This window comes from Cheilinus undulatus, linkage group 22 (assembly GCF_018320785.1).
Source record: "Cheilinus undulatus linkage group 22, ASM1832078v1, whole genome shotgun sequence".
NCBI lineage: Eukaryota > Metazoa > Chordata > Actinopteri > Labriformes > Labridae > Cheilinus > Cheilinus undulatus.
In genome coordinates this window covers 34782518-34795055 of record NC_054886.1, presented here as the reverse complement: position 1 = coordinate 34795055, position 12538 = coordinate 34782518, and positions in this window count along the sequence as shown.

The window sequence follows — 12538 nt, the reverse complement described above, 5'->3', positions numbered from 1 at the left end:
AAACAGAAACATAATTTATTTTCGATATTTTTCATGCAAAGTTAATTTTCTTGTGTTGAATTATTTCAGTCTGGGCTATATCAATGATAGCAGCAACACTGATTGTTATGCATTATTAGTTTTTTGTGCAGTGCCAAATAGTCACACTCACACTGCTAAGTGCAAAAATGCACTTTTCATACAGTAGCTTTAGAAAAATAACAGTAAAATTTAATTCTACTCTTATTAAGCTAATTGCTTTTTTTAAACCTACAACTGACCTGATCATTGATATAATTTGTTTTTAATGTTTACAAATATTTACCCTTTGAATGCCAGTTTTGTGCCATAATGCTACCATATTCTACAATGAAAAAACAAAGAAAAATAATTATTTTCATTATGCAAAGTACATTTTTGTGTTCAATTATTACAGCCTGGGAAATGCCAGTGATTAGCAGAAATATTGATTTTTATGGATTATTTATTTTTATTCATGTTTAGCATGTTTTTTTTCTCCATATGCCAAATATGGTCAAAATGACACCATCTGGTGGAGAGTTGAAAAAATGATCAATTCCTAGGCAAAGGCCCAGATTGACTCTCAGATAAAATAAAATGCATGTATCATGCTTTAATGGAAAATGTCGGTTTGAATGGGTTTCAATGGGGCATTTTTTGCCCTTAACAGCTCGAGTGTAACTTTTGCTTGTAAACAGAGTATTTCAGACTCACTGTAGGAGCTGAGCTGGAAATAAAAAGATCAAATAAAAATACACAATCTTGCCAGAATTCATACCATACAGATGAACACAGCCAAAACTATCAAAAGATGAAGAACTAGAAAAGCGTGTAAAATACACACAACTGTAAACATTTCTGACATTTACTCTGTTTCTTTAGAGGTCATTATCACCTGTCCTTGGTAAACTGAATTAACATGACCTAAAACATTACTTTAAGTAACTACCCTGCGGTGAATTGGTCCATATGAATTACATAATCACATTTTCTTATAATAGTTGAAATAAACACCAACCTAATCCCTCTGTGATCGTCCTCTCTTGGCGTCATCAAGCTGCTTGTGCTTCTCACCAAATCTGATCCAAATACCCTTGAATACATGAACCCATGGCAGCAGGTGTATGTGTTTAATGTTCCACCTGTGTGTGGAGAAGGTGATCGGAGTTTTGCATGTCAAAATACTCTTTCATTCTCATGAAACCTACGCTGGTAAATCAGGGGTGTCAGGCTCATTCAGCCTTACCGCTATTTGAATGCCCTGCTAGATTTTCATTGTTACTTCATCACATGTGTGGCAAACATAGACTCATAAAAACAAAACATATTCAAACACAGGACGGCCCTTTTGAATCTTTTTACACTGTATATTCCAAATTTTATGCTAGTAAAAACAAAACCAACTAGAAGTCGAGGAAAAGGTCTTACTGTTCTGTTTATCTGTCAGTAGTCCTTCAGTGTTGTGAGTGTGTTGTAGTGACACCAGCCTCCGTATAAACTATCCCGTCTAAAGCTGTTTCCAAAGTTAGTTTGACTGAAAGAGGCGCTTTAACTGGTGAAATATCCAACATGAAGAATAAGAGAAAATTTTAAAAACATATTAGAACCCCTGTCATAATAACAGGAAAACAGAAATATTTTAGAAATATTTCAAAAACTTTTTGAAATCCGAAAAATGTTAATAATTTGACAAATGTCAAACTGAAACAACTAGATAATCCTTTTTTTTTTTTTAACACATAAAGTAAAAACAACGGGGCATGCACACGATCTAAGGTTTGCCCCGTGTGCACGGGCGGACCGGGTTCGAGTCCGGCCTGTGGTCCTTTACTGCAGGTCTCTCCACTCTCGTCCCATTCCCGACTCTATCCACTGTCCTCCTCTGTCAAATATAACACACTAAAAAGCACACAAATAAATCTTAAAAAAATGAAAATAAAAATAAAAAATAAAGTAAAAAAGTAATATTTAGTGTGGCCTCAGAAATGTAATTATACTTTTGATAATTGCATATACATATATATATATATATATTAGTGCTAACAGTTGAGGTTCTGTCCTGATGCTGTAGAAATGAATGTAACTTTGAAGTGAAATCTGCCCTCAGCTGTACAACAGTAAAACCATTAAGAAAATCAGCCTGCTGCTGTCTACAGTCCAGTATCACATTAAATATTAGTTTGATTTGCAATATGCAAAAGCTGCTGAAGTCTGCTGCTGATTCTCACCTGAACATCCTCTCAGACTCTCAAAGGCACCTCGGCTTTAGAGTCAGGTGGCAGAGCATCCTTGTTTTAGAGGACTAAACGCTAAACACTCGCTGACATGGTAGGTGTAACAGCTGATGAATACTTGCTGATATGTGCTGTTTTACTGACTTGAAGTTTTGTTTACGGCTTTATTGCTGAACAAATGCATGCAGTTATTATGCATGCGATGCAATTTTTCCTGAATCCATGAGGGATGACCCAGTGCATGAGACTGTTGGTCCTATAGCTTCTTTCAGCTGCAGGACTTTGTTTATATGTGACAAGTGTAGACAAATGTAGAGAGTTCTGAGTAGGGATCTTGGCATTACAACATTTTTAGAAATAAATGGGAGTGTGTTCAGTCTAGATGTTGTGTAAAGTTAATCTTTGATAAGAAAAAATCCCATTTCAGAGTAAAGATCAGCGTTGACTGTTTTAGAACATTGGTGGCCACAGTAGCAGCAGTGTGAACCAAGCCTCTGCAGCTCAAACCAATCCACCTGTGATTTGGATCGTAAAAACGCAGACAGTTTGTTGCTGGACTTTTCAAGGAAATGTAGAAACAATGAATTGCCTCCATTAATCACAGCCATGTGAACTGGCAGGTGTTTAGAAAGTCGCAGAGCAAGTTACAGGTGTTTTCTTATCACTTTTGGACTTTGGAGGGACACTTTCCTCTGTAGTCCAGTTCACATCTCAAACACTACCAGTGCATTTATACGACATTTGATCACACTGTTAAGTTTATCTGATTTCTGGGTGTATGTACAGCGCTTAACAAATGTATTAGACCACCTGTCATATTTGTCTCAGAGACCATCCAGCATCAGGAAGTGCTTTAATGCGGACTCTTTCATTTTCAGTCAGCTCTCCATGTTTTACCATTTTGATCAGGAATGAGGAATTTCAAACTGAATTCACCCAAATTTGAGCCGGCTCACTGGGCTTCTCTGAGAAGTCAGAAATGAATCAAGCATAACATTCAACCACTAAAACTCATTTTTCTGTTCAGGAATGACAGTAAATAACTATAATTTAACATATTAATCAAGAAATATTAATGTGCTTTACTATTTTTCAGTTTTTTTGTAAATCAGTACATTTGAAAATTCATGGATAACAATAATCATTCTATTTTAGCATTAAAAATATCATTTGGGTTAAAGAGCTTCTACATATTGGTGTATTAACCATTGCAGAAACATCAAAAATGATTTTGGTAATTACCAATGCTGTTAATTTAGGGCAGCTGTGGCATAAACCTTACTTTGGTTAGGGTTAGGCTGGTCTAATACATTTGTTAAAGGGATATTTCAGGATTTTTGAAGTTGGGTCGTATGAGGTGCTTGGCTATAGTAGTAGCATTAGCCTCCAGTGATTTCCGTGTAATTTGATCCTGTTGTTATTACGAGCTCGGAGAGAGCCGGCGCATAGCGGCTGTAGATGGGAACATGTTGTCTGCTAAATTAACGAGTTTTACGAAAAAAATGGACAAGAAAATATGTTGGCTCGCCTGTGCGCTGTGTCGAAAATCCCGACTTGAAGGGCCGAATGGAAATTTGTTATCCAGGTAAGCTTATGACTGTCGCCTTTTCCTCTAATGGCTGATACGTATGGTGTCCCGGAGGTGTGCTTGTTTAAACAGTCAGGATAAATGCACGTATGCAGCATCCTATGAATCTAAAGAAAACAGATTAAAAAACCCAAAATGCATTGTAGTAACCGATGCTTGACCCCGCTACACTGCAATCCACACAGCTGACCGGCGGATGTTTGAAGTAAACGGTGAGCAGAGGCGGAAGGATACAAAATGGCAAAAGCTGCATCGTAAGTTAGTGCCTGACACAGAGGGGGTTTTTGGGAGAAATAAAGTGCTGTGTACGTTTTCGACACAGCGCACAGGTGAGCCAACATATTTTCTTGGCCCATTATTCCGTAAAACTCGTTAATTTATGCGGACAACATGTTCCCATCTACAGCCGCTATGCGCCGGCTCTCTCCGAGCTCGTAATAACAACAGGATCAAATTACACAGAAATCACTGGAGGCTAATGCTACCACTATAGCCAAGCACCTCATATGACCCAACTTCAAAAATCCTGAAATATCCCTTTAAGCACTGTATATAAAGACATGTTTACTTTGAGTTATCCCCACACTTTATTCCTAATTCATACTAACAGTCTCCCACTTCATGTTTCCAGTCATCCTTAGAATTAAATACGTCAGGACCGTCCAACTCCTCTCAGGATGGTCTTCAACATCTCCAAGCATGCCGCTGGATCTTTACGTCCCTCTACATGGTCTACATCCTGCTGGTCCCTCTCTTCGTCCTGATTCCCTACATGGGCTACCAACAGTGGAGAAAGCAGTGCTCCTCTGCCACATCAGAAACCATGAGCCATTCTGACATCTTCACCTTCAACGTGGTGGTCCTGGAGCTGATCAGCGTCCTGGGGTCTAGCTTCTACTGCTATGGTGTATACTCTAACAGACCAGTCGTGAGAAAGATAGGCTTTTACTTCTTCACCATGATTGTGATTGGACAGAACCTGCTTCATGTCCTGACCTGAGTGGAGCGCTACCTGGCTGTTGTTCATCCCATCACCTACCGAGGCCTGAAACGATCCAGAGGGGCCAGGATCAGAAACGTCTGCGTCGGCTTTGTTTGGCTGTTAAACTTCTGCGCGATTGGTGGAATGCACCATTTTTCAGTTTTTGCTGTTTTCAATGTCGTAATTCTGCTAACCTCCTCTGTGACTGTCTGCTTCTGCAGTCTTTCTGTTCTGTACGTTTTGATTCGTCCACGCCCAGGGGAAGGGGGAGGGAACAGGGAGAGGTTTAGGAAGACCAAGTTGAAGGCTTTTCAGACCATCATGGCTATAATGGGAGTCCTGTTGAGGAGGCTCTTCAGCATTATGGTCTCTAGTTTGCTCAATGTTTTAACAGCTCTCATGGTTTTCAAAAGTACTTGTAGCTTGATCTGGTCTATGACCTGGTTCTCTCTGCCCTGCAATCTGGTTCTCCCACTCCTGTACCTGCGCAGAGCAGGAAAAATGCCAAGATGTTAAAGAGACTAAACTATGTTGGTTGTTGGATTTAATGTGCACAATATAAATATGATAGTAATTTTCAACTGAAAAATAATCTTATTGTCAAAGAACAACTTTTTTTTGGTCCCTTTATTCGTAGGAATTAACACTTTAAACCGTAGGGATGTTGGCTCATGTCTATGGGGAACTTGTAAATAAATGTGATTCAGAGTGACTAAAGGGGCGTCAAAGGTGGTCACTTAATAGCTGATATGGTTGTTCTCTGTTGTTTCTGTGTTATTTTTATGTTTTTTTCATCATTTAGGTCAGTCAGCCATTGATGGACCCATTTCTCCAAACAATGACTTAACCATCACTACCAGTGAACTAAAATGTCTGTTTTTAGGGCGGATATGTAAAAAATATACCCACTAGAACCCTGATCATCAACTAATGGCCCCTGAAAGATCACTACATTCAGAAAAGGAGGAAAAGAAGATGTGGTTTTAGGAGTATTCTTTGGCCTTAAATGTCTGCAGCTGTTAAATCCATCCCACAAACAATTAACACTGAAATAGTTTTAGAGTGACTTCACATTTGAAATGTTTTTACTGAAATTTACTGTCATAATTATAAGATATTCAAAAAAAGGGTTAAGGTTGGCAGAAGTGCTGCAAAAATGAGCAGATAAAGTGGTGAAAAGCGGTTAAAGAGTAGCAAAAATAGGTAATGATTGGCAAAATGGGTTGTGGAGTGGAAACAGGGGGGAAGGAAGTTAAAATGTTGCAAAAAATGGTAAAAGAGGATTTTTTTTAAATTGGTTATGAAAAATGAAAAAATTGTGCAAAAAAGTTGTGAAAAGGGGTTAAAAAGTGGCAAAAAAATAGAAGAAAAGTGGCAAAAATGAATAAAAGAATTGCATGAAGGGGAAAAATCATGCAAGAAAAGTTGTTTAAATGGGTTAAAGAATGGTAAAAATGGGGTTAAAGAGGCTAAAAGTATCAAAAATAGGTTAAAATAGACAAAATTGGTTTCAAAGTTGCAAAAAATGTTATGAAAAAGGGTTAAAAAGTGGCAAAAATAGAATAAAAGTGGCAAACATGGATAAGAGTGGCACAAAGGGGATAAAACATGCAGGGAAAATGGTTCAAAAGGGTCAAAGTCTTGCAAAAATACAATACTCAAAAATAATCAAAAGGGGTTAAAGTTTAAAACTTGAGTTAATACTAGTACTAAATCCCAACTGTGGAGGGACTCTCTAGGATTTATAGGGCTCTAGCCTGTCTCCATGTGGCCTGCTGCATTATAGATAATAGGGATAGACTAATGGTAATGACTAAAAATGTTCTGCATTTTGAAAGAAAATACAAATATTACTACAATAATACCTCAGTCAGACCGACAGTTTCTGTTGAGACTGGCCCTTGTGCAAATGTACTTGATGACCCCTGCACTAGAGGGTGCCATTTCATTCAGATTTCTCCTTTGCTGCAACATTCATTTCCTATCCCGTCTCTGAAGTGCTGTTCTGATGTATCCCCCGTGTGCACATGGTCCATCTAAATCCCTGTCTGTACTGGAGAGAATCTCTGCTGACTGTTTTGTGTAAAGTCATAACCACAGACTGGAACAATGCAAAACTGATGCAATGTTTTCTTCCCAAAAGGAGGCAGCATGCAAATTAAAAACAAGTAATTTGTCTCTGTTAAGATGCATGAGTTACCCATGACCATACAGTCATAAATCCTCATGCACAGTGTGACATCACATATTTGCTGATTGTTTACTCAGACTTTGCCTGTTTTATAGATGACTTCCAGCTCTCTATAGATTTGAATAAATAACAGATTAAACTTTGGCTGCAAGCAGCACTGGACGCCCTCGCACGCCGGCGCACGTCAGGGTGTGTTCCACCTGTGGGAATAGTCGGGTTTTAGCAAACCTTGGCAGTGTGCTGCAGAGCTTTAAATGTTATATTGCCAGTGTAATGAAGATATGACCCATTTGTGCCAGTTCTCATTGCCAGTTGGGGGCACTATGGTGATTTATTTTCAATCTGACATTGTTATATTTCCAGAGAATCTGAAGAACATGGAATGAAGTTTTTAAAAAGTTAAGAGAATTAAAGACATTTGGCACCTTAAAAATGCATTATTTTGAAATTGTGATGAAGCTGGTGGACTTCCTGTTGGGATTTGGGCGTGAGTCCAAGAGGCTTTTTTGTGGGTCTGATGATGACATATATGCACACCAAAATTCATAAGCCTGGGTTGATCAGTGTGCCGGGGCTGATTTGGTCAAAAATCATTTGAGCCAATGTTTGAATGACAGAAGGGGGCGCTGTGACAAAGTAAGGGTATTGATGCATGGATGTATTCCAGACTAATGTCTGATTATCCATGTGAAGTTGGTGATGATTTACATAACGGTCAAAAGTCACAAGGCAAAATTGGTTTAATTTCACTGCACAAAATAGACAAAAACAGTTTAAGTTTTGGCTCCAATAACGTCACCATCCTATGGTGGAAACTCGCAGTTTTTCAAGCATGTAGGTCTTAGGGTCTCCACTGACCAGTTGGTTCTTGGGCCCTAACTAGGGCTGCAAGCAGCACTAAAGGACCCTTGGCGCATGTGGGGGTGGGTGCGGCATCTGTAGATGATTATATGAGTTATGGCAACCTCCTGTGAAATTGGCGAGATATTGAAATGCTTGCCATCACCAGTGAGGCCCCCTTCAGTAAGACAGGTCAGTCTTGTGGACGGTTATTTAGGACTTCAGTTGATCAGTCTAAGCTTGATAGGCTCAACACAGCAAGAGGAATGAACACATGAGCCATTGGTGTCACTTCCTGTTGCCAGCCAGAGGTGCTGTGATGAGATGTTTGCGTGTAAGTGTCTTCAGTGTGATACTTACTGTTGTCTTGACAGAAAAAGTTGACCACGGAATAAAGCATACAAAAGTGAGAATAGGTTACAGTCATTCACCACCATGAAAACGCCCTTATTTTGAAATGAAGGTGAAGCTAGTGGACTTCCTGTTGGGAAAGAGGCATAGCTCTAGGAGGCTTTTTCTGTACACGCTATAATGACCCCGATGCAGACCAAAAACCATAAGCGGAGGTTAAATGGTGTGTGGAGGGTGAACGTTTAAAGGGAAAATTCAGAAAATCAGAAAAATAAATGTTGAATACACTGACGGGGTAGTGCTTTAAAGTAATGATACTGATGCATGAATGTATTTAGGATCAATGTGGATTATCCTAGAGAACACTGATGATGGTTGACAACAGCACAGAAATGTACAAAAGTAAAAAGTTTGGGCCCCAGTTATGGTCCCATCCTGTGGTGGAAAGTCACAAAAACACAGCTTTAGATCTCAGGTTGTCTAGTATGAGTCAATCAGATGATCCCTCCAATCCCTTGTTTTGCTCCAGACACCCAGTGAAATTTCTTGGATGCGTAAATGTGACAGGCAATAATACCTGATTCTGATTCTGTTATGGGGGGCAAAAAACGTAGCAAATGACCTTCATCTTTGAGTTATGGTCCCCAAAACCTAACCATTTGTTCTCTAGGCTAGGGTGGATGTTTTTGCAAAGTTTGAAGACAATATATATCAAAAATGCAAAAATGATCGGGACATGCTGACAACTTGACAACCTGAAAATATAATGCCTCCTGCCCTGACTTTACCCGGCACAGTAGCTTACAAAATGGGATTTTTATGGGACTTGACACACCTGGACTAGTCTAGCATGGATTTGCAATATGCAAAATATCTGCTATGTTTGTCACAATAAATCATACATCAAACACAATAAACACAAACAAAATCACACTCATGCACACATTAATATACTGGAAAGCAGTGATGACCGGTCTAATTCTGGAAAAGTGTTACCCAAACACCAGCTGCTGAACAGGTGGGTGAAATTTAACTCAGTTATTTTATCATTAAGGATTAGAAAATAATTAGTAGGAAACTGATGCTATAAACAGCTATGACTGATTTACCTCTACAGAAATGGACTTATTTTGTTTTGTAGTCATTTTATAGGACACTGTTTATCTTGTTCTCTGAGTAAAAACGCAACTAAAAGTAATCAAAGCAACTCAAATACACCTTAAATCTGTTTGACTGAATAAAGTGTGTGTGTTTAGCTGTTGCATCTATTTAGTAAAGGCTCTAGATATTTAAGGAGGTTTCCAAATGGTATTAAAAATGTTACTTTAACAAGAGTTATAACAGATGTGAACTTTTCTTTCTAGTTAAACTTTTGAAATCCAACATGTTTTACTCTTAAATGTCATTCAGACTCTCTCAGTGAATTTTCTACCCTCTGGACACCTTCAAGGCAAAAATATACACGTACCAAAAACTGCTATTAAATCACCATACATCAATATTTTTTTATACTTTTTTTTCATAAATCTCTTTAACAACTTCAGACCTGCTCAAAACTACCAAACATTCAATAATTTTCAAGATTTTAACCCTTTAAATGCCTGATTGATTATTTGAAATATTTTATTTTTACCAAAAAACACAAAAAGTGTATTATCTTCCATGAAATTAATAGTAGAAAGAAGGGGCTTTGGTGCTGATGAGAGTCTTGGATGGGTCAAAGATTAGCAACAAAATTGATTTCATTGCATTTATATTTTTTATGTAGCACCAGCTTTAACATTAGGGCACCCTCTGGACACCTTCAAGGCAAAAATGTACACATACAAAAAAACTGCCATTAAATCAGCATACATCATTTTTTTTATACTTTTTTCATAAATCTCTTCAACGACTTCAGACTTGCTCAAAACTACCAAACATTCAATAATTCTCAGAATTTTAACCCTTTTAAACTCACACAAAACTCTCCATAATATAACGGGCAAAAACACAAGAATTTGGTGCATGGTCCTACAATGAGTAAATGGTTGAATCTGGTGGAATACTCATTTCACTAGACTTCTTCACATTGAAATGCTGACATTAAAGAATGCATGATTTTATACTGCAATGACAGTGAGATTAAAAAAACTGGTTTTAATGGAAGTCAATGGAGGCATTTTTGCCATGAAGATGTCAGGAGGGTATTTCTGACATTACGTGAAAAATATTAATGCAATCAAATCAGTTTTGTTGCTAATCTTTGACCCATCCAAGACTCTCATCAGCACCAAAGCTCCAGAAGTCGTGAATGTATATAAAATTTGGATTTTTTTGGATTTCAGTAGAAAGTGAAATAAACATTTCATTTCCAAAGAATTAGAATTTTCTGGCTATAATTTTTTGTTTTCAGGCTTTAAGGGGTTAAGTTGATTTACCCTGACAGTCATGGTCAGAATGTTTTTGACAGTGGCACATGTAAAGAGTGACTCATGGCACTGATTTATGAAAAAATATTACGTTCATGATACATCTATCTTTTAAATCATGGTTAAAAACATGTTTGATGGTGTTAAATCATCAGAATTTCAAAGCTTATAAAGTTGGTAATTCCTTGGAAAAAACATGAAATGTATTGGTTTTAAAAGTCTTGAATGTTGACATTAGAGACGAAAATTTCCAGGTTTCCAAATGATTAAGCAAAGTCAGTGTAAAGTCAAAATTTGCAAAAAAAGAAAAAAAAAATTCTTAAAAAATCTGAGTTTTGGTTCACATATGTTTACAACTTTTAAAGTAAAAATGTTGGGGTCTTGTTCTTGTAAACCTGAGGATTTCATTTTTCTTCTTGAAAATAGACAGATCTTTTGATTTATTTTTCTGTAATAATGGAAAGTTTATGCATACACCATGTTCCAAGTTATTATGCAAACTGGATTTTAGTGGTATAGACATTCTTTTTTTTGTTGTTTTTCAGTTAAACTCATGGATGTTTCTGTGTCTCAGGGCTCTGTGGATCACTGAAGTTGATCTCAGACACCTGTGGTACTTAGTTTGCCAGGTGAGCCCAATTAAGGGAAAACTACTTAAGAAGGATGTTCCACATTATTAAGCAGACCACAGGTTTCAGCAATATGGGAAAGAAAAAAGATCTCTGCTGATGAAAAGACTCAAATAGTGTAATGTCTCGGACAAGGAATGAAAACATTTAATATTTCAGGAAAAATTAAGCATGATCATCATACTGTGAAGAAATTAGTGTCTGATTCAGAGCACAGACGGGTTAGTGGAGATTAAGACATAATGAGGAAGGTTTCTGACAACAAATTTATCAGATTAAGAGAGCAGATGCTAAAATGCCATTACAAAGCAGCAAACAGGTATTTGAAGCTGCTGGTGCCTCTGGAGTCCCACCAACCTCAAGGTGTAGGATCCTCCAGAGGCTTGGAGTCGTGTATAAACCTACTATTCAGCCCCCCCTAACCAATGCTCACAAGCAGAAACGGTTGCAGTGGGCCCAGAAATACATGAAGACTCATTTTCAAACAGTCTTGTTGACTGATGAGTGCCGTGCAACCCTGGATGGTCCAGATGGAGGAGTAGTGGATGGTTGGTGGATGGCCACCATGTCTCAACAAGGCTGTGACGTCAGCAAGGAGGGGGCGGAGTCATGTTCTGGGCCGGATTCATGAGGAGAGAGCTGGTAGTCCCCTTTAGGGTCCCTGAAGGTGTGAAAATGACCTCGGTAAAGTATCTAGAGTTTCTGACTGACCACTTTCTTCCATGGTACAAAAAGAAGAACCATGCCTTCTGTAGCAAATGATCTTCATGCATGACAATGCTCCATGTCATGCTGCAAAGAATCCCTCTGTGTCATTGGCTGCTATGGGCATAAAAGGAGAGAAACTCATGGTGTGGCCCCCATCCTCCCCTGACCTTTAACCCTACTGAGAACCTTTGGAGCATCCTCAAGCTAAAGATCTATGAAGGTGGAAGACAATAGCTTTGATGTTAGCAAACATTACCTTCCAAAGCTGCAAATTCAACAAATTACCATTTTCAGTTATTTACAACCTGTAAAATGTTTTGTAACTATATTTTTAATTTTTGAAGAAAATAGTTATCATTGGGCGTTTTTTTCAATAAAATTTGAATTATGCTCTGATGATTGATGACTTGTAAATTATACTAACTGTCATTTGCATCAACTATTTAGGAAAAGAAATATCATTTGCATAATAATTTGGAACGAGGTGTAGTGTGTTGAGAACCCATATATGTAGGCTCATTATGTTGGCACTCTGGCAATGAAAAACAATCAAAATTAATTTGTAATTATTCCAGTAGGGTCCTGGATTAGGCGCTGTCCACAC